The sequence below is a fragment of the Solea solea genome, chromosome 3, assembly GCF_958295425.1.
Source record: "Solea solea chromosome 3, fSolSol10.1, whole genome shotgun sequence".
NCBI lineage: Eukaryota > Metazoa > Chordata > Actinopteri > Pleuronectiformes > Soleidae > Solea > Solea solea.
The window spans coordinates 36853842-36876148 of NC_081136.1; the positions used below are offsets into that span (position 1 = coordinate 36853842).

The window sequence follows — 22307 nt, forward strand, 5'->3', positions numbered from 1 at the left end:
TATTGCCATACTTGCTATTCTGAACGTGATATTAATTTGTTTTTAATCTTCCTCCGGTGTTTGTTCGCCGCACTTTTATGAGATTCAGACGCCAACGTTTCCTCCGTCGCTCACTTCCTGCGTTTATTGCTCAGTTTAGTGGTTTTATTGCTCCGTGTTTGTTTGTGGAACAAATAAAGTCTTGAATACAGACTGACGGGTTCATTATTGTCTTCATGTTTTGATCTTATCTGAACATCACGCTTGGTTTTAGGACCATGTTGTTCTGCAGCTCCACTGGAGTTAAAACCAAAACACGCCAGGAAACTTAAAATGGCCGCCGGGATACAGTTATTCCACTAATAATCTTAGTTTAACGTGAACATGTCTTTGTAACATTTTCTTCCTCCTTGTTTGGGAAAATGAAGTTAATATCGATTTGTGTGTGTTTTTGTATCCGCAGCGTTTGTGAACATGCAGCTCGTTTCTCCTCCTGCGTGTTTTTGCTTCTGCGTGTGTTTTCTGTCCTGCGTGTGTTTTTGAATTGTTGCTATGACAACTTGGACAATTGCTGGTGCTCTGTGTGTTGTTGGCGGGTGAATGGGTGTTCTGAGTTTTCCTCCCAAACCTGTGGTACTCAGGATAAACGCGGCCAATCAAAAGGGGATGTGGAGGTAATGAAGACTAAGGCGGTGAGAGGCAGACGGCTTTTAGAAGCCACGCTAACGCTGAGCACTTCAGACCCCGCGCGCTCCGTCTTCCACAGCTCATCGGATTAGAGGCCTAGTCTCTATGGAAACCTTGCCCCACATGCAAACACACACACACACACACACAGTGGAGATTTTTTATTTCCCGCAGTTGAAAAATGAAACGGGATAATTTAAGTGCTACTTGTGATTTCCTGGTTTTTGACATGACTTTGCCTCGTGTATGAGGTTATAGAGTCTTCATCTCCACACACACACACACACACAGGTTGTTGAAAAGGGCTTTTTTTCAGGCTGAGTTATGAAACTGCAGCCAAAAAATCCACAGGCTGAATGAATTCCTCACCTGCAGGTGAATCATGTTCTCGTTCTCCTCAGCTGCTGAACGCTGGAGCCAATAACCTCTCGCTCTCTCTGCTGCTGTAAAGCTCCTGCTGAAGGCGGCGCTGACGTCGGACAGGAAGTGCAGAGATTTGAAGACGAGCCAGAAAAACAACAAACACCCACACGCAGATGAAAACTGAAGAAAACACACAAAACAAAAGAGCGTGAGGAAAAAAAAGTCACCTGAGACAAGTCAGGTACATTAACATGGGCGTGGCAACGGGGCGGAGTCTTATCGTTCCATCATTTCACTGCTGCAACGATTAAGTCATTATCACATTTTCACATTTCATTATTGTTGAATAAAAACACAAATGTGTCATGTGTTTTATTTATTTTTGTCATTTTAACAACTTTTTTCTGACATTTAATGAACCAAAAATAATGATGAACACATGAATCAATAAGGAAAACAATCAGAGACTCCAGCACTACATTGTTTTTTAATGCACTGACGTACTCTTGATGTATTAATGATTCATTTGATTTGTTCATAGATGAAGACGTTCATTTATAAATGAAAGTGCTTTATAAAGAACGTTGGAAGTTGGAGGGCGGAGTCGTTAACGTGAACTCAACGCCGTGTTCACTGCTGTGATTTGCTGAGTGAAGTCGCATCGTCCACATTCTCAGTTCTGCAACATTGTGACGTTAGAACATTTCAAACGAACAAGCGGAGCTTTTATTTCAGTCATTCAACAACAAACACACACATATATATATACAGAGAGAAAGCTAAATAATTGGCTTCCTACAAGTAACAAAAATAAGATTTAGTTGCTGACTTTTCCCTTGTGATAATAATGATGTTGTTCAAATATTTCCGTCTATATCGACTCTTAAATCTCCAAAGAAAATGAAAAATGGCGGCTATATAAATGAACATCATTAACAATTAAATGTCGGACTGATGAGTCTCAAAAATCTACAAGAATTATATTCTTATTGAGCAGTTCCTTGTCGTATAAATCAATACTAGTTAAAGAAGTTTAAATGCTAATAAAGTTTGGGCCTGAACTCCACAGACCACTGCTTTAAAAGCATCTTTACTGTATTAATTGTTTGGAATAATTCTCCTTCCTCTCTAAAATGATGTTACTTGTGCTGCTTATTTCTCGGCAGTAAAAACAGGTGATTCTCACCTGCTGTCGCATCAGTGGGAATGAAGAGCGTCTCCCACTGAGCGCGATCTGATTTCCATCTTTATCCACAAACAAGCGTCTGTGGCAGCTCAGTGTGAGCGCCGCGCTGTGATTCTGCTCCACGTGAAGCATCAGCCCCAACGTTTCCCCAACATCGCAATTATTTAAAGAAAGCAACAAAAGCAGGACGTTATTAACGCTTTTAGATGCTTAACAAAATCTCAACTCACAGGTAAAAATAATCCAGAGGAAAAAAATCCAGGCTAAAAAACAAGCGAATTAAGAAAACACAGAGGAAACACGAGCGGCGGCAAAGGAACGCTAATTAAACACAGGTGAGACACATCAGAGCAGGGGGCGGGGCTTACAATTAGAGAGGAGGGGAACAACACAAAGACAGAAGTAAAACAAGAGAAGATGAAGTGCTTTGTCTTTTTCCCCCACAGTCCTCGTGAACACATTAACGATTTGTATGCGTTTCTGTTTTGACCTTTTTTTTTAGTGAAGTAAGTCTGCGACAGTTAAACCTTTACTGCCCCGCCCACAGAACACTGACATTAAACGTTTCATGTAAACAGAGAATAATCTCAAGAGAGAAAAGTATCAATATTCAAAAATTCATATTTTTAACCAACTGCTTGTTTTTAAGAGTTTATATATTTAATCTCTCATTTAACACAAACAAAAAGTCACTAACCTGATAAACTGAGATGCACTTTTTAGCTTCATCAAGGTCAGTGGTGTAGTCTACGTGGTACGTGAAAGTCTACGTGGTACGTGAAAGTCTACGTGATAGGTGAAAGTCTACGTGATAGGTGAAAGTCTACGTGGTACGTGAAAGTCTACGTGATACATGAAAGTCTACGTGGTACGGTACGTGAAAGTCTACGTGGTACGTGAAAGTCTACGTGGTACGTGAAAGTCTACGTGGTACGTGAAAGTCTACGTGATACGTGAAAGTCTACGTGGTACGTGAAAGTCTACGTGATACATGAAAGTCTGCGTGACACGCGAAAGTTTACGTGACACGCGAAAGTCTACGTGGTACGTGAAAGTCTACGTGATATGTAAAACTCTATGTGATACGTGAAAGTATATGTGATACGTCAGTCTACGTGACACTTGAAAGTCAACATGATACGTGAAAGTCTACCTGATACGTAAAACTCTACATGACACGTGAAAGTCTACGTGATACATTAAAGGTGCAGGATTTACGTACAACCGTAACATAGGTTAAAGTGGAGGTCAGTGGTGTAGTCTATGTTGGTTATCATAAGTCTATGTGATAAATTAAAGGTCCAGGATTCACACATTACAGTAACATATTCTTTTGGTGGTCATGTGACACATCTGTCAGCCTGGTTTTCATCTGGAGGAAACACGACATATCCCATCATTCCTTTCACCTCTATATGTAAAAGATGCATAATGTGTCCACGTATCACACATGAAGACGTGTAGCGACACATTAAGTCAGAGGAAAGATGAGAGGATGAAGAGGACTCGTCCTCGTCTCACAGGAAGCCTTTCATGTCCCGCTCCGGCTTTTCTGAGTCGCTGAATCGCCTCCTGCTGCCGCCGCCGCTCCTGTCAGCATCTGATGGGATAAAAGCGGCGATACGGAGCAGTTCATGTGTTCGGCTCACCACGATAAGACTCCACTTCAAAAGGAAAAAAATGAAAAAGGTGGCGTCGGCGGCGACAGTCGGCGCCTTTTGTCCCTAGTCAGCTTGACGAGACGCTTAATCTGTGGCTGTGAGCGCCGCTCGCCATGTGGGCCTTTGAGGGTCGGAGCGCGGGTTTGACCTCACAGCGCTAAGCTTCCTGTCGGGTTCATCCGAGTGTTCGCCGGTGGATCGAGAGGAAAACAGGCGCGAGGCCACATGGCAAAGCAGAGATAAAGCCGGGATCAAACTGTGTGGCACAAAGACGACTGTCAGAGGAAAGGACGCTCTTTCATTTCTCTTCAATAATAATCACATCTATTGTACTGATCTGTCACAGATTATACAGCACACACACACACACACACACACTCTCATTATGCTCCATCATTAATTACCTCTTCTCTCACTAAACAGCGTATTTTTCTGCTCGTTCTGCCGCCGCTCTGACCCTTCCTCCCTTCAAGCATCATTTAAGTTTTATCTGAAACAATCAAACCTAATTAACTCTCAAAGTAAAGTCACCCAGTGGCTTGTTGCACGCTGGTAATTGTGTTGAATACAGTGAATCTGAAACCGGAGCCAAAACCACTTCAGCTGCATCCACCGTCGCTGTCAAAGGGAAATATTTATAGCATCTATTTTTAATTGAAGCCGTCGTTAAACTCAGAATAAAGCAGCGAGTCACTTACTGCAGGTCTGTGAAGTGGTTTTTACTGAAAACCAGCCACGATTTTAGCCATTTAACAAAAGACTTGTGGAATAAAATCTACGTCAGTTTAAGTTTCTACGATATCTGCGTCACGCGTTCACGTCTTTGTCTCATTGTTAGACTGAAGTTTGTAAATCACTCACTCTCTCACACCAAACCCCATAGAGAAATCAGCGATTTTAGCAGGCGGGGACACAGGAGCTGCTGGTCCTCTGCTGCCTCGTGTGGTCACTTTGTCCAACTAAAGTCAATCTGAACAAAGGATTTTAAAAGCCAAATTCACAAAAGAGGACATTAGAACTTAGTGATGGAGGCAGCAGTGCATCAACAACTCCTGTGTGTGTGTGTGTGTGATGTTAAATCACTGATTTTCTCTATGAGGTTTGGTGTGAGAGAGTGAACAATTTTTTTACATTTATTTCACAGCAAAACAAAAGCTACATGCGTAAAATATCGTAGACTTAAGGTCTGTATTTGTGGGTATATTTAGGTTTCTTTGCAGCTCGGGCAGTTGTGACAATGCTTGAATAGTGACGTCTCTTACTCTCTTTATAAAGGTCATTATAAAATCACAGATGAATGATGTCAACATTATTAAAGTTGTGTGGGATCTCAGGAAACTGTGACTGCTGCTGTATTTACCTGCTTGTTTATGTCATTCATACTCTGTATATTTCCTCCCTTCTGTTGAGCATCAGCATCGCTGGACTCTCCCTGCTGCTGCTGCTGCTGCTGCTGCTGCTGGACCATCGGTTGACCAGTCCACTGGGAGAACAACTCACCTGCGGCTCCAGATGCTCTCTCAGCTCCTGCTGCCAAACTCTGCGCGCTGCATTATCATAAGCAGATGGTCGGCCAGGTAACAGCGAGGTCACAGCGCTCAAAAGTAGACATGGTTGCTGTCGTGAAGCACAGAGGACCCCCTACTGTCACCATTTACATGGTGAAGTGTAAAAGCTAAGGATGCCGGCTGACTATTTATCATCATCTGCTGCCATTTTGAATAAAGGAAACATCATTTAAGTCTTCAAATAACTGCAGTTTAACAGTTGAATTCTGCTGCTGCTACAGGCAGCGTGGAGTCACATGATCATCAGCGTATGTCTGGAAGCTCAGAGGCTACGTACAACCATGAGGTCTGGGTCATTCCTTGTACGTGTATGAGAACCAGCAGACTTTCTGACCTATCCTCAAACAGGTTTCCATGGTTACTCTCTTCTTCAGTGCCTCTTTTGACCCAAAACAAGAGCACGGACCAACCGGGGGAACGCGTATAATCAGCAGATTACGGTCAACGTCAGGTCCATGTTTATCGTTCACCGCTCAGACATCGACCTCACGTCTCTGTGGACACGTTCACCGTAACTGGAGGGTGAGCATGGAGCGCTGGAAGTCACGTGACGCCGTTTCCATGAGCCGCCATTTTGGTCAGAGTTCACTGTTCCTTTAAATCCACGGATGTATGGCCGATATATCGCAGAACCTGGAGTAGACTCTTGGTAAATCTAGTCTGAGTCCATGATTTATTTGTTCTTCTTTGTTTCATGGCAGTGATTCACCTCCACCGTCTCTCTGGTTCTGTGGAGATCCAGTGAAATGTTCTCCTCTTAGCATGTTAGCATGTTAGCGGCTGTCTTATGTGTACAGTTGGTCTACAGAGGTGAACAGTGCTGTTTCCTGCCAGAGGGGGCGTAACCTCACTCGTGTGACACAAGCTGCTGAGGAATGAGCGTCGGTCCACCGCCGGTCCGGGAGCATTTCCTCTGCCCTGCGGAGTCCAGAGTCAAGGGCGTGGGCTGTGCTGAGGTCAGAGATTGAGAACCCTGCAGCAGTCAGTCACGCTTGTAAGAGTGAAGTATAAAATATCCGACAGTGTCACGGTGAGTGCTCCGGGCTCTGGGAGAAGAGCTGGGACGGCTCTACTGGAGGATCAGGCTCAGCCAATCAGAACCTTTCCACATCATTGGCCAGCAGGGCAATATCTTATCTAACACAAGCGGAGAGGCTTTGCCTACTAATGCCACCCAGCTCGCTGGATCCTCCGTCCTCTGCTCCACCAATCCTCCACATCAACTGCTTCTTCATCCTCACTCCTGTCTCCGCTCCACCTCTCCTTTCTCTCATCTCCTGCACTTCATTTTCTTCCATCTCTTCTCAGTTTTTTTTTTTTATCCTCCTCCAGTATATTGGTCACGCTGTTGAGGAGTGCGGTGTGTGATCGGCCTTCGCCGCCGCGGCCACGCTTAACATCTGTGCCCAATTCTGATCAACGTGTGGGCCCACGTGTCACGTGCTTGAGTGACAGGTGAAATTAGAACAGCGTGGACTTTAAGTGCTTTGGAAAAAGGCTCAAACGTCGTCGTTGTCGTCGTCATCGGGGAACACAAAGAGGCAAATCACCGAGCTGATGATTTTTCATCGAGAGAGGAAAGAAAAAGACGGCCGACACAAAAGAGAGCGGGGAAGCAGGCAATCATGTTACTTCTAATCTGTTAATCTGTTGCTTGGAGAAGGAGGTGGGGGTGTTAAGTGGACAGGAGGGAGGATGGGGGGGGGCCTGCTGGAATGAAATACATCGCAAATGGGAGAAGACACCAACAAGAGATGGTGCGCTCGCAGATGGAGACCCAGCTTAATCAAGACCAAATGCAGATTTTTAATTCTCAGAGAAATGAGAGTAAATCTGCCGCCGGCCGCACGGCAACAGCGCGGCGACGGCGCGAGCACACGTGCAGCGAGAACAATGAAAACACAGACAAAATCATCCAGAAAATGAAATCCAGGATCAATAAATCCTGAAAATGTTGAATATCGTCACAGAGTTTTTCCCAAAAAGATTGTAGTTTATAATCTGCACTGCACGGGTTTATATGAACTGATATTAAACAATAATCTGAATCGTAATCCACAGAGGTGTTGTAGTGTAATCTACAGCAGACAGATCATTTAGAGACACTACACTGCACCGTGATGGAGATCCTGAACATTTGCAGACGGTCCCTTAGCGCTCGTCTCACAGTTCAGATTAAAACGATGAAAACGACGTTGTTTACAACAACATATAACAAACTATAACTGGAACACAGATGATTCATTATTATTATTGTGATTTTTATTGTGAAGTGTTTATTCTTGCCTCAGATGTCTCCTCCAGGCCTCCGTACAAAGATCATTTCACGCGCACACACACACACACAGTGCCGGTGTGGTTCTAATCTTCACAAAGGTTAGAGGAGGACAAGTGTGTTGTGAATGTTAAATATGAGTGTGTTGTTGTGCAGGCATCAAACAGCAAATTAAAACACAGTGTCCCCAGTCAGTCACAGCCCGAGGACGCGCTCCGCGCGCCGCTCCTCCACCGCGCCGCCACACTTTCCTCAACAACAAATTCCCATTTATTTATTCTTGCATCATCACGGCGGCAAATTGCTTTGTAAATGGCACAGTTCCCTCGCTCTCTGCTGTAAATACAAAGTCATCGCCGATGTTAATAATCCTTTTGTTTGCTTGACCAGGAGGCGCCGCGCCGCCGCCCGCCCCCTTGATTCAATTACCGCGGTTTAGGGAGCGGGAAGAATGAAGGCCGGACCTTAAAGCCGCCGTGTTAATGACATTCAAATTGATGGCGGCCACATGTTGCCGCGCTGTGGCTCCGTTTAAACGCGAGGGTAATGAAAAGAGGAGCTCTCCATTATGGAGAGCGTAACTAAACATGACACCTCCTCGCTGAAATCACAGCGCCGAGCGCTCGCCGCCGACGCACCGTGCATTTAATCCAGGAAGCGGCGGAAAACATGCAATCTGCAGCGAGCGTCACGGCTCACACACACACGCGTGTTTAAACCCAGAGGAAACATTGACGGTGCAATTACGGAGCATGTGCACGGAGCCCTGGAGGTGACATGGACGGACTTTTTTTATAAGTATAGTGGAAACAACCGTCATTTAAGCTAGCGTAACTCCGAAAGGATCCGCACACTTATTTTGTATCTTGTTGTCATAGCAACTGTGTTAGCGGAAACAGGCGACGTGTGTGTTAAATCTGACTTTGAAAATACGATCCAGGGTCCAAACGCTTCGTTGAATCAACGCAGACGACGACGGCCGAACGTGTGAACAATTACGATCTTTCTTTCTTCAGTGAGACGACAGATACCCTGATAGCCCTGGAGGTTAGCGTGTGTGATTTATTACCTCGTTCACACGTTCATTCGACCGCCTGTCACAAGACAACCAAAGAAAACTTGTTTAGAACTAAAAATGTTCTTATTTATTTGGCAAATGACAAAGTGAAATGACCTTTTTATCCAAACGTGAGTCGACTTGCTGAGTTTCCGCTCTGAGAGTCAGAAATGAATCAACTCTAAGACCAGGATGAGAGGAAATCACCGTCATTTGAATCTTAATCAAGAAAAAATAACATGCTTCACTGTTTTCTTCTTTTTTTTTTGTGAAACATTAAACGTGAAAATTCATGGATGACAAAAAGAAATGATGTTATAGCTTTAAAAACAGGATTTCAGTTAAAGAGCTTCTACATGATTCTGCTGTTAATGATTGTTTTCATGTGAACATGAGGATACAAATCAGATTAATAATCAGTTTACTTCACTTGTGTGTGATTATTGCAGCTGAGTTTGTCATCATTTGAAAGGTTTTACAAACCCTGACAAATAAGACACCTGAACTGTCGACTCATGAGATCATTTATCAACTTAATCTGAGTTAATCTGAATTTCAGCGTTGATTCTTTGCCACGTCGACGCAAATTCTTGCCTAAGTGTAACAGTTTCCCGTGAAGTACACGTGTTCACTGAGCGCAGTAATGTCTGATCTACGAGCTCAGATCACACTGTGACTGTGACTGTGATGAATATAAATTCTATCATAACTGCTAAATTTAAATGAAACCTCTTTCTTTTCTTTCTTTGCTTGTGAGCAGGTTGTGCGACATCTCCTCTGTTTTTGTTTTTTTTAATTCACCACAATCTGCCTCCTCTGAATGTTCTGTGTCAAACTGGCTCCGTTTCATGGATTCACCCACCAGCAAATGTTCAACGACGTCTTAAAAATATCTCCGTGATCCTCAGAAACATGCGTTCATCACGTGACTGAGGACTGTGAATCACATTGATGTGTGTGTGATAACAGACGACCACGGTACGTTCATGAACCATTCGTCGTGTTTCGTTTGTCACTAAAACAGAACTTTGCAGGATTTTTACCCTCATTTCACGTCTTCAGAGTCATTGCGGTGATTAAATGTCTCGTTGTGGGGAGACTGGAGGCTGACTCCACTGCCCCCTGCTGTCTGTGAGCGGAACAACAGCCTCGCAAGAGTCACAATCAGGAGGTCTCGCAAGAATAAAGTGTTATTTTAGAAAAAGAAGCAGAGAAAACTGAAAACATGAATGAAACTGAATCCTTCAGACTTTTGTTTAAGTAAAATATATTTGAAACTAAAAGAAATCAAAACAACAAACTGCACTAAAATTAAAGCCAGTTCCTTAACTTCCGATCAGTTTTCACGAAGAGGAAACGTGGACTTTGTAACGTTAGCGATTCAAATCTTTACTTGTTAACTTCGTTCAAATGTCAACATCATGAGAGAAACATTAACACAAAAGTGGAAAATATCTTTTCTAAACTATAAAACAACAAAGTGCACCATCTGCAGGTTAGCATCTGTAACTGCATGTTAGCGCGAGAAACAGAAAAGTTAGCGCGACAAGCGGTGCATGCGGAGATGTGGGAATATTTTCTGTGATAAAGTCTCACTCATTCATTTCCTACAGCGGCATCACAAAAGGTTGATTAAAACACCCATAATTCAATAAAAATATTATATTTAAGAAAGTCGTAAAGTCACTGGAATTTTGTTTTTTTATGAATTTGCTTCAGATTTACTGAATGTATTTATTGTCTCGTAAAAGTTTAAAAGTTATAATAACGACTCACAAATGCTAACATCCGTCAAACTGAGTCGATATACACGCGGTCCGGATAAAACCGGTCTGCGGGCCACAGCCATTCCCTGGGCCTTATGTTGCCCATGCGTGGTTTAAAGGGTTTTGTCTCATATTAACATAATCTTGTTATGACATCATAAACTTGTGGTTGAGTAGAATCTCGTCCTCTGCTTTCTTTGTCTTTGTCTAATGAAGCCGCTCTGTGAGATGCTCACAGACTTGTCCTCGGGGATCTGAACCCTCAACCCCGCGCCCGCACAGACGCTCCTGTCTCTCTGACCGCTGAGTAAATCCCAGCTAAACACTGTGATCACTGCAGTGGACAAAACCTCCCAGTAATGTGTGGGTCAATACTTCCATGAATCTCTGTTTACTGGACAGACAACTCTTTATGGAGACGCCGCGTCCCCAGGCAGGCAGCAGCAGGAGCAGGAGCAGGAGCAGGAGGAGGAGGAGGAGGGGGAGGAGAGTGACTGGACTCATCAGGTCACTTTTCATCTTTAACTCTCCCCTGGCAGCGAGACAGAGGAAGAGAAGGACGTCTCTGTGTCTCTATTTAATGAAATCGCATTAGCAGCCGACGCCGCTCGGGCCAATCGGGAGGCGGGGCGGCGGTCATGTGACGCGCGGGATACACAGCACATCTCATAAAGTGCTTTTACATCGCGGCTCCGGCCCGATGAGAGCAATATCATCACGTTTATGAGAAAATAATGATTTCTTCTCTGAATTTATGAGCGTCATGGAGGCGGAAAAGGCTTCGTATGAATTATATCTGTGTGAAAAAAAACTCACACTCACTTTAATTTGTTTTTCCCCTCGAGGGAATAAATGTAGCTCTGTAATATCAGGCATAAAAGTCGATCCTCGACAAACAACAGGCCAATTAGTCGAGTCGAGAGGAGACGAAACAAAGGAATCAAAGCAGATCAATGACCTGGATTCACTCGCACTCTGAGATCGATACGAGACAGACAGACAGGCAGACACAGACAGACTGAGAGACAGAGAGAGGGACAGACTGCCAGGGACAGAGAGAGACAGACAGACAGACAGAGAGACAGACAGACAGGCAGACACAGACAGACTGAGAGACAGAGTGAGGGACAGACTGCCAGGGACAGAGAAAACAGACAGACAGACAGAGAGACAGACAGACAGAGAGAGAGAGAGAGACAGACAGACAGAGAGAGAAACAGAGAGAGAGACAGAGAGAGAAAGAGACAGACAGAGAGAGAGACAGACAGAGAGCATGAGTCATTAGCCGCTTTAATTAACACCTGATAAAATCATCAGAATCCGAGCTAACGGACGTTTCCTCAGATCGAGTCACGGCGGTTTGACCTCTGACCTCTGTTCAGTTCTTCATGATCCATGGATTTAAAACATGGAAATATTATAATCATCATGTTTCAAAGTGCTATGGTCAAGCACTTTTCAAGCACTTTCAAGCACCGTGCAGCTGTGCTAAATTAATATGAATATATACTGTATATATACTTGTGACAAATTATAATAGTTAGTGTCACACACACATCATATGATTTATTTATCCTTCCAGTGAAACCACCACATTCAAGTTCAAGCATTTTCACTGTGCTGTGATTATTTTGGCAGTTTAAGCTACTTTTTTGTTAAAATAAGGTTTTTTGCTATTGACCGTAATAACACAATATTTATGCACACGGCACGACTCACACACACACAGCATCAGGGAGTATTTACCGTATTTGACGGTGAAAATGATTTTAACGTCACAGTCGACGTTCAAACTTATTTTACTGTATTTGTGTTTTTAGTATAATCAGTATAATAATCTGATTATTCTTCATTCAAGGAAACACAGACGCATGGAGTCACTGAAATCTCTGATTTTATCTCACTGAGAAAATGAACGACTTTCAAAATTTGGGTTGAAATTCAACAAAACTCTGCTCTGAAATACTGGAGTTTGTCCACTGGGGGAGCCAAACACACAAACCAGCGAGGACAGATGTCCGCTAGCATCGCTGTTTTTCAGTGTTTGTACAGAATATAGACGTGAACTCACTGTTATGAAACCAAAACAGCAACATTCACATGTTCTGGTCGAACCTGAAGTTCTGGAGGAGTTCTGTCTCCTAATGCACCGACACACACACATACTGGTCTGCTGTCTTCAGCGGGGACCGTGACGTCAGTGTTCGTGCAGAATATTACCGCCAACTCTCCAATATCAAACCGCGTGTTTAACCAAGATGCAGAGAACAGACGTTGTCACGTCGAACGACAAACTGTAACACAAACAGTCCTGCTCTCTGTCGCCTCTGTGCTCATCAGTGGTACTGCAGCCTCACAGCAGGCGTCGACACTCTGATAACACGATTTTCTTCTGGTCACGTCGAGAATTTGTTTTCTTGTGACATAAAAAGTCGCTCAGATATTATTGTGACGACGATGAAAGTCGACAGATTATCTGTAACGCTGTAAAATCCTCTCACGCCACAGTTTTCATTTGTCCGACATCATCATTTCATCGTCGTCAGAGTGAATGTAGCTCATCAGCGCGGTGTGTACAGTAGAACAGGACACTTGAACTCTCCATAATGAGGTGGAGAATAGATTCAAGAACATTCCAATCACACTGTCTCATTAGAGCCATTCTCACTTTAATGGCTTCCCCTGTAGAAACTGATCAATTAAACACTGTCATCAGACAAGCGGTGTCACATCCATCACGCGCCGGCCACTGTCCCGCTCTCAATAAGTAGCCTCGGCGAACCAATTAATCAAAGCGGCAAGACGAGCGCGAGGGTCCGGACGGCGAGCGCGAGGGTCCGGACGGCGAGCGCGAGGGTCCGGACGGCCTGACGGCGAGTGCGAGGGTCCGGACGGCGGGTACGGACGGCGGGTCCGGACGGCGAGCGCGAGGGTTCGAGCGCGGCTGCTGCAGGTCAGCGAGTCGTCCACATGTCCCGACACAACTTCTCCAGCTCTAACTAAAAGACCGTCGTTCCTCCCCCTCCTCCCTCCTCTTCCTCCTCCCTGTTTGACATCTGTCCCACAGGTCCGGGATCTCATCCACTCACATGCGGCATAAATCCATAACTTCAGCTTCTCCCCTCGGCCTCCAGGAAAACACAATAAACTGCGCTCATCTTTTATGCATGCTTTCCCTCTGTCTCCGTAGCTAGCTTTGCTCTCGGTGCGTATCAATCATCACAGGGACGCTGCGAGGCAGAGAGACACCGACCCACAGAGAGAGAGAGAGAGAGAGACGGTCTCACAACAAGACAAAATGAAGAGTCCTGTTTCTTTATCCACTCACTTCTTTTTCAATTTCATCTGCCCCTTCCCTGCTCCCCTCCCGTCCTCCGTTGCCGCGGCGCCCTGTCCTCCACCTCCTCATGTCTGCGTTTTGCCGAGTGAGGGGAGGGAAAAAAAAATAAAGAATTAGCAACATGACCTGCTCACCCCTCACTGCGCATGTAGAGCCGCGAGTTAGCAGACGCATGTCGGTGTTTGTTGGAGACGTGGTTTCCCTCAGGCTCAGGGAAGCAGCGAGTGTGAGGGCAGCAGAGTTTCCCGCCCACACTCTCACACACTCTCACTCACACACACACACACACTCACACACTCTCACACACACTCACACAGGTCTCCTCGTCAAACACTCGCTCTGCGGATCCACCGCGGCCTCATTGGCATGCTAACATATTCGCAGTGAGCCGGCGCCGCGTGGGAGAGGCCGGCGCTCTGACATGAAACTGGACGGCAAAGAAAAAAAAAAGAAACGCTGCAGAACGAGGTTGAGGTTCAGCAAAGATGATGATGATGATGATGATGATGATGATATTTATTTATAGAAGCAATGTCTTTGTTTTCCAGAGGAAAGAAAATGAAACAGTGATCAGACACCGGCGGCTTTTAAACAGCAGCAGGAATTAATGAGACTTCACACACACACACACACACACACACATATAAATACACATACCTTAGAATAATATAAACATACAGTAGAATCATATTTATAATAATAACAGCCACTTCTAAAACTGCAGTCTCTGCTTAAACTGCCCGGGTTTATCGATAGTGAAGCGTGCTAGCGAGCTAATGCTAATCCAGAAAAACATCTCTTGTGTTTCTTTTTTTATTTTCTGCTGACTCATCGTTCTCTAAAGTGAACACAGATCTGAGACCAGGGCGTACAAAACGAAACCAGAACTCTAAAACCTGATCCAAAATCTATGCTTCTAACAACCAGCATTGGACACATGTTAAGTATTGAACTCTATGAGTCACACACAGCTGTATATAACCTTTACATCACGGTGGTGTTTCACGCTCTAACACAGAGATGTAATAAGGTGGCAAGAATTATATTTTATGATTGTTAAAATGTAAATATTTATCAGTTCATTTTCTCATAATAAGAGTGAATAAGTGAATAATAAGTGAGATCAGAAGGTGACAGGGTTTTTGTACTTTTGCTCTTTGCCAGTAAAAAAGCAATTTCTGGTCATTTTCATAAATGAAATCTCCAGCGTGAGTCTTTAAAGTATCGTTGATCTCTTTAAATTATACACATATTGTACTATTTAATACCGTTTCTTGCAACACTAACTACACTGTTGCAGTATTTCCTTCTCAAGCCTTTTAGATAAAGAGGGTTTTTTTTTACAAAAGAAGCTGAGCTTTAAATAACCACCCATGGCACTGAGGTGTTCATTATTCTGCGAGCCAATCCATCACAATCAATCAGTCAATCAAAGGCCCTTTTCCTGACGCTTTTAACCCCACCATTCGTCACCTCCCTTCACCCACAGCAGGTTTCTGCTTTCTGCTGCTATGAAGGTGCTTAAAAGCCTCCACGTCGCCGCGGCGACGCTGTTTCCAGGCGCGTTGGCGGCGGAGCGGTGGCCGCGGGGAGGCAATGATGACAGAGTTAAGCCCTCCACTCCGTCCCTAAGTAATAACAGCGAAATGAGACTGACATTTAACTGAGGAAGACACACGGAGACCACAGGACGGACGCGCGAGGAGACAGACGTTATGAGACATCAGGACACTTGTCCATCACATAGACAAACGTGTGTTTAACCATTTTTAAATTCTGCACATTTGAAAGTTTCTGGTTTCGTGTTTGATAAAAAAGTGTGTTCTGCTCAGAAAGACCTTTAGGAAACTGATGTCTTATTTCACCTCAAATGTCCTCTGCATTTAAATGCCACACATAACAGGATCATATACATGCTTTTGTATTTTTCAGAACACGTGTTGTTGTTAAACTACACTCATGGTTGTAAATGTGTCGATTTAACCTCAGCACAAAATACACCGCAATAAAACACAGTTGTAACTAAACGACCCTCACAGTTGTTTACGTGATGCTACTATACGTACTACGACATATACTCACGGTTGTTTACGTGAGGCTACTATACGTACTACGACATATACTCATGGTTGTTTACGTGATGCTACTGTACGTACTACGATATATACTCATGGTTGTTTACGTGATGCTACTATACGTATTACGATATATACTCATGGTTGTTTACGTGATGCTACTATACATACTACGATATATACTCATGGTTGTTTACGTGATGCTACTATACGTACTACGATATATACTCATGGTTGTTTACGTGACGCTACTATATGTACCACGATATATACTCATGGTTGTTTATGTGACGCTACTATACGTACTGCAATATATACTCATGGTTGTTTACGTGACGCTACTATACGTACTACGATATATACTCATGGTTGTTTACGTGATGCTACTGTACGTACTACGATATATACTCATGGTTGTTTACGTGATGCTACTATACGTAATGCGATATATACTCATGGTTGTTTACGTGACGCTACTATACGTAATGCGATATATACTCATGGTTGTTTACGTGATGCTACTATACGTACCACGATATACACTCATGGTTGTTTACGTGATGCTACTATACGTACTGCGATATATACTCATGGTTGTTTACGTGACGCTACTATATGTACCACGATATATACTCATGGTTGTTTATGTGACGCTACTATACGTACTGCAATATATACTCATGTTTCACATACACGTAGAACTAAATCACCCTTGTGGTGTTTATGTGTATACGTGAGTAAACTCCGCCCCTGCACTGCTGTTTGTGTGCGTGATTTAACGGTGCTCACGTGAGATCCCAGCGAGGGTTTATTTTTGGTTTTCCTTCTTTTAAAATGATCTCTTAAATGAATAAAGATGATTTTTTTTTAACTGGAAACGTTGACTAATCAAAGACAGGATTTTAAAATGTGAAATACAAGCAGCATTTTAAAAAAGAGGGTCAACAGGAGAGTTTCCACAGAGCGTTTCTTTCACGGAGCCGGTCGACTGTTCTGAGCGTGGACCCCTGTTGTTGGAACACACTGATCTTTTTCCAACTGAACAAGTTCTTTTCACACAGCACTGATGTCGCTGTGAACACGCGCGGCCTTGGGAGAATCAGCGTTACGCTACAAACTTCTGAAGAGTGAAATCCATGGGATACGTCCTCAGATTCTTCTGTTGTTGTCACTTCATGCTCACACACACACACACACACACACACACACACACACACACACGTCTGTTCTCTCACTTAGAAACAACCCCGCGGGTTCAGGTGAGGAACCGGCACCGCGGCGTCGGTCACGCCTCGTCACCGGCAATTTGAAACAAATGTGCTCGTGAAAAATCTCCAAAAAAAAAAAAAAAGGAAATTAAAATTTCATGACATTTCCCCGCAGTTATTTCCATTCATCTTCTCAAATTCAATATTTTATAATTCACAGAATATATGTGGAGGGCCAGAAACAGGGAAGCAGATAGAAAGAGTTATTAAGCGCATATTAATGTTTGCTCTCCTCCTCCACGGCTCCCTCTCCTGAGATCTGCCCGTCGCTACTTTAAGCATGAATACTTAATCACACGCCAAACACTGTCTAATTCCTCTGCCCAGAGTGTGAGGAACGCCACGGAGCCGCAGAGACAGAGAAGCCAGTTAAAAAAAGAATGGGATTGAAATGTCACAGACGCAGCACCGGGATGCTAATAAAGCTATGCAAATAGCAATTAGCTGAGCCACTAACCTCTGAGTCAATAACAAGCCTCCCCGAACGGGAATATCCCAGCGCCGGGTGAGTTCAAAGGTCACGCGGTGATTGGAGGTCACAGCCCGAGTCGATAAGCGATGCATCTGAAAGGTTGTAATTGTGCTGGAGAAAAAGGGGAACAATTAACGAGCGTCACTGCTGCTTATATTTAAGCGCTTGTTCTGTGTTTGTGCAATTTTCACAAATCTATAAACTTAAGAGCAAGAAGAAGGTAAATAAGGAATCGTTACCTCAGCGGACAAATCAGGTGCTGACACTGTGAGCGCCCCCTGCTGCTGACCAAACGGCAGTGACATCATGGCTGTCGGTGGGGACACAAGAAAAACACGTTCACGTCTTCATCTCACAAACCTCAAACCCCATAGAGAAAATCAGTGATGGTCCTCTGCTGCCTCGTGTGGTCACTTTGTGTCACTGAATCAAACCCAAATGTAGGATTTTAAAACGCCAAAGTGACAATGGAGGCCGCAGTGGATCAACACAACAGAACAACCCCTGTGTGTGTGTGTGTGTGTGTGTGTGTGTGTGTGTGTGTGATGTTAAAATCACTGATTTTCTCTATGGGGTTTGGTATGGGAGAGTGAGTGCTTTGCAAACCTGAGACTAACGTCTGTTGTCTGCTGATAGCCACACTGATGAGCCTCGTGTGTGTGTGTGTGAGTGCAACCACCTTTAAAAAAAAGCAGATTAGTTTTTCCCTTCAAAGACGTCAGGGACAGAGAAACACTGTAACGGCTGCTCAACGGCTAAGATTAGCTTCAGCAATTAGCAGCAAAAACAACTCTGCTACTTTCTGACTTTATTAACACGGGCGGCATCTGTGTGTGTGTGTGTGTGCTGTTTAAAAGTGTCTCCAGCACTGACAGGTGCATTGTTCACACTCTTCTCATGAAACAAGTGTCGTCAGCGTGAGACAGAGGAAAATAACTCTGTGTGTGTGTGTGTGTGTGACATGACGTACACATCTCATTCACGCGGTCATGATTTCACACCTTTGGACGATGAGGTCAGAGGTCAGAGGAGCGATGAGGTGGCGAATAAATTACACAAAACACGACTCAGCATTGACTTTAACGTTGGTAACGTTTTAGAAACTCATTTAGTTTCTAAAGCGTCTTTATAGCAGAACAAGTCGCTGGTTTTCATGAGATATTGATCAACGACAAAGTTCATTCATTCATTTCTACACAGGGTTAAAATGGATTACAGCAGACTCGCTTCACTAAATCCATTGTTTACTCAGAAGATTTACAGTCAGAGCTAATCTGGATCAGGGTTCTCCAAAATAAAGGTGGACAGAATCAATGTTTCTAATGTTCATTAGGGTTATTTAAGCCTTGTAAAAACGTGCAGTTAATCATAAACGATGTAAATAAAACAGTGGAAACGATCACAGCTCAGAAATTCTCACACCAAACTAAAAATGGATTCACGGATTCAAATAAATATAATCCTCATCCTTAAGTGTTGAGTGGCTTTACGGGCGCTCGCTAATCTGACTCTGATGTATTATGCAAACATATGCACAGGCATTAAAAATTTAACGAAGCAGCGCCGAGACGTCACTGGCAGTAAAAGTGTAAAAATAGAGGCGTTAAAAAAAAGAAGAAGAAGAAGAAGAAGAAGCCTCTTCAGTCGTTTATCGTGAGGATCAATCTGAGGAAATCACACCCTGCAGAGACTGAGAGGCACAGATTACTGACGCTCTTCATTTGTCTCGAGCACCTTTTAATCTGAGAGAGAAACAGCTGAAATGACCCATGTTACACACACACACACACACACACAGTGCTCGGTGCAGGGCCACCTTTGATGTGCCGTTAGTCCGGCTGCGTAACAATCAGCAGAAGCATGTAGCCTGAGGCTCAGACACCATGAGATCAGCCGCAGAGAGAGTGACAGAGTGAGAGAGTGAGAGAGTGAATGTGTGTGGACGGCTGATTTTTCTCTTTAATTCGAGCCGAGTGTTTACAGAAGGCGCCGCGGATATAAAAGCAGAACGTGGGAGTTTGTCCCTCCGTGGATTTGTGGAATGTGCTGCAATCTTTTTTATTTTATCTTTTCTTTCAGAGGGAAGACGAGCTTTGAACCCTCGCTTTGGTTCTCTGTAAACTGTCTGCTCCAATCTGCTGCTTTCATGTCCGTGCTATTTACAAGTCTCATGTGTCTGGACATGTTTATGTTTATCCACATGTGAGGGCTCTCAGACTCAGTCTGAGTCTCAGACTCAGACTCAGACTGAGTCTCAGACTCAGTCTCAGTCTCAGACTCAGTCTCAGACTCAGTCTCAGACTCAGACTCAGACTCAGTCTCAGACCGTGGCACAGCTTCCATCTAATTGCAGATGAGCAGATAAAAAGCTGCAGCGGTGCGAGCCTGGAACTGGTCTTTAACACCTCCCCACGTCTCATGGCGCCGCCGTCACCTTAAACCTCTCCCTCAGTGTCGTAACTGCTGAGCTCGGCGTTTTCTCTGCTCTTAACAAGGTGAGAGGAAGAAAAACTCAGCGTCTCCAACGACTGATGCAAGAAAGTCAAATCGGTGGCAAATCCACTCTGACAAACAATAACGGGGAAGTTTTTCCACTTCGGAATAATAACATCGTCCACACAAACCCACATAACAAGACCGTCCCAGACCTACAGGGGGCAGCATAGAGCCGATAAGAACCAACAACAAAACCACAAATAATTCCATTTTCTTTTGTACAAAAACACATTTTCCCAAATCTCCACTGAACGTAAACATTTTCATTGACCTGACCTTTACAACGTTTAATTGAGATGTTGGGATGTTCGCCTAATCTCAAACTACTACATAACTACACTAACGTGTTAGCGCGTGTGTTACACTAACGTGTTAGCTCGTGTGTTACACTAACGTGTTAGCTCGTGTGTTACACTAACGTGTTAGCGCGTGTGTTACACTAACATGTTAGCTCGTGCGCTAGACTAACGTGTTAGCTCATGCGTTACACTAACGTGTTAGCTCGTGTGTTACACTAACGTGTTAGCTCGTGTGTTACACTAACATGTTAGCTCGTGTGCCAGACTAACGTGTTAGCTCATGTGTTACACTAACGTGTTAGCTCATGTGTTACACTAACGTGTTAGCGCGTGTGTTACACTAACGTGTTAGCTTGTGTGTTACACTAACATGTTAGCTCGTGTGCTAGACTAACGTGTAAGCTCATGTGTTACACTAACGTGTTAGCTCGTGTGTTACACTAACATGTTAGCTCGTGTGCTAGACTAACGTGTTAGCTCATGTGTTACACTAACGTGTTAGCGCGTGTGTTACACTAACGTGTTAGCTCGTGTGTTACACTAACATGTTAGCTCGTGTGCTAGACTAACGTGTTAGCTCATGTGTTACACTAACGTGTTAGCTCGTGTGTTACACTAACGTGTTAGCGCGTGTGTTACACTAACGTGTTAGCGCGTGTGTTACACTAACGTGTTAGCTCGTGTGTTACACTAACATGTTAGCTCGTGTGCTAGACTAACGTGTTAGCTCATGTGTTACACTAACGTGTTAGCGCGTGTTACACTAACGTGTTAGCGCGTGTTACACTAACGTGTTAGCTCGTGTGTTACACTAACATGTTAGCTCGTGTGCTAGACTAACGTGTTAGCTAATGTGTTACACTAACGTGTTAGCTTGTGTGTTACACTAACATGTTAGCTCGCGTGCTAGACTCACTTGTTAGCTCATGTGTTACACTAACGTGTTAGCTCGTGTGTTACACTAACATGTTAGCTCGCATGCTAGACTAATGCATTAGCTTGTGTGCTAGACTAACGCGTTAGCTTGTGTGCTACACTAACTTAAAACAAGAGCAGACAGAAACAAAAACATAAACTATGACTTTAATATTAAACTGATTGAGTTTAGTCTTTGTTTAGAATTTCAGCTGCACGTGAAGTTTACTGTGGAATAAAAACACTATTTCTGTTACCAATATTTGTTTGTATATTCAACGCTAAAATCAGCATTAGCAACCGTAACCATGGAGACGACAATAAGGAATCATACTTGAGTTGTTTCGACATCACAGGCGAAGTCAGTGCTGTGAATGTGTGACATTGTTTGAATTCTGAGTCTCTTAACCATTGACATAGTTAGCTTAGCATTAGCACCACACCATAAGCCCCAGAATGTGTTTTCTCACGTACACGGACACACATACACTTCAGTTTGGAATGGTACAGCCCGGGTCAGGCTTGTGTTTCCACTGAGAACAGAAGCTTTACTTGGTAGGCGGAGTGTGGGCGGGGCCTGAGGACAGTGTCACGACGACAGACAAAAGGAGGACGTCCAGCAGCTCTTTCTTCCGTTTGTCTCACAAAGACAACGCCAGTCTGTATGAGGACAGACTGTGGACGTTCGATATTTAAACCCATCGCTTTTCTGTCGCCCAATCAGCTGACTTTGGTGGGTGGAGCCACTCAAGCCCCCCCCCCCCCCCGACCGTACCATTTTACCCCAAGTGAAGGGTGCCAAGGAACAGAAAGGTTGGAGCTGGTTATTTTGGTTTTATTCCAAATATAAAGATTGAAAACACGAGCTCATTGTGAACGCACCGCGTGATTTTAATATTT

General features: G+C 43.9%; 1 long non-coding RNA gene across 1 annotated transcript in view; it reads right to left on the reverse strand.

The window, feature by feature from the left end:
- Positions 1 to 1421: 1421 nt before the first annotated feature.
- LOC131455967 (uncharacterized) overlaps positions 1422 to 22307 on the reverse strand; it is a 32770-nt gene continuing 11884 nt past the window's right edge. The window contains exons 4-6 of the long non-coding RNA XR_009239864.1: positions 17937 to 18007; positions 17683 to 17808; positions 1422 to 3815 (exon numbers count right to left, since the gene is read on the reverse strand). This is a non-coding gene — a long non-coding RNA (uncharacterized LOC131455967). The remainder of the gene's footprint in view (positions 3816 to 17682; positions 17809 to 17936; positions 18008 to 22307) is intronic.